Source organism: Haliotis asinina, chromosome 2 (genome assembly GCF_037392515.1).
Source record: "Haliotis asinina isolate JCU_RB_2024 chromosome 2, JCU_Hal_asi_v2, whole genome shotgun sequence".
NCBI classification, from domain to species: Eukaryota; Metazoa; Mollusca; class Gastropoda; order Lepetellida; family Haliotidae; genus Haliotis; species Haliotis asinina.
In genome coordinates, this window is record NC_090281.1 from 22,441,176 (window position 1) to 22,442,975 (window position 1,800).

Genomic DNA, 1,800 nt, shown 5'->3' on the forward strand with positions numbered 1-1,800 from the left:
TTCAAATCTTGTTGTTTGTTGTGATGAACCGTCGGGTCCCCTTGCATTAAAGTGAACTGAAAAATATTGCTAACTCGTAATACCCATATCGGGTATGGAACGGTGGTTTTGACTTTCGGTTATTAAATTGAGAGTTTATTCTTTAACTTAGTGCAAACGTGGGAGGAAAAGAAGTAGTGGACGTATGGCAAAACTGAAATATTCTTTTGACATGTTTTGTATGATTTTTTGGATTTGAACCAGTCTTCAAACTGTCAAAGAATCATTGCTTTGCAGTTGCCATGCACCAACTGTTTTTGAAGCGTGACATATTCGAAACAAATAGCCAGCAGTGTTCATTTTAATAGTTTTACAATCAGATGCTTGTCATTTACACTCAATGGAGTTTTAAGATGAGCAGAAGTCGACGGGACATGACAAGTACATAACCAATAGTGCAGTCCATTCATTTGAGACAGACACACTTAGTAACAGATGATTACTTACAACAATCACATCGTATCTGGGGTTCATTCGCCGACTATGGCAAGTATTAAAGAGAAATATATAGATATTTATGATACAAAGTCAAAGTTTCCCCGCGTATCGTTTCAAAGTGTCAAACAATTAGATACTGACACATCCCGAGACAAACAATGAACTGTTTTTCAGACCAGGTGTCACGGAAGCTTCGTTTAAAATCGTTTTCGGTTCGGTTAATATTTTATTTTCCTTTCGTAATGATACAGAAAAGTCTAGTTGCCTTTCCTGATGAATTTAGCTGACTCAGCGACATTTTACTGATATAACGTTTAGGTTGACCAAACTCATATTTACCATTAAGTGTCTTAGCCGGATGGTATCTTAGGCATCGACTTCTTACAAGACACTGGAGGGGCATCCAGCCAAACACTCACCTGCATCCGGAAACAATGCGAACGTGATCTAACGACTATACAGTCCCATAGCAGTCGATATAAACATATATTCGGTGTTGTTAACAAGTCATATGTGATACTGACATTGAAATTCGGAAACCAAAATCAATTACCTATTTTTTAATTTATTTTTTCTTTTGGTTTTGTATCTTCATCTGGTTAATCTCACGTAATACTCTGCATCATCTCTCGTGTAATCGTGAACATTCGGCTTAACACCAAGTTCTTAAACTGTGTCATCCCGTATTATAGAGACATGTATAACACTGAGATCAGCCTCATACTTGTATCATGAGGTTTGGCATTGACTCATATTTGGGTATTTTCCTGACATATACACATCCTCGATATCTCCAGGGTATACGTTCCGATACGTCTCCACTATAGTGGAGATATCGAGGATGACATATACATGGACCCATGAAGATCTGGGTTACAACTGATCTTCAGGAACCCTTGTTTAAGAGACGACTAACGGGATCGGGTCCAATTCCTGATGTTCCCCGCCGTGATATTGCTAGAATATTGCTGAAAGCGGCGTAAAACTACACTCATTCGCTCACTCATTGGTGGACCCGGGAGTGGCTGTGCTGACGTTCCACTGAGAGAACAGTGCGTCATGAGCTGACGGAGCTGCGAGCAGAGCTGGCTGCCATGCGGTGATTACTGGAACGTTGTAGAACAGTTACATCCGCGACGTTGGTGTCTGTACCTCAGGTTCCCTTCCATAGAGACCAGCCACGAGCCATGGAACAGACAACCCACACGGTAACTGATCCTCCAATAAACGGCAGTATGGAACGAATGTAACTGGGCGTATTCCTCCCCGTCCCCAGGGTGCGGCCCCAGCATCACCTTGACACACGTTCGATTTTTAACTGTC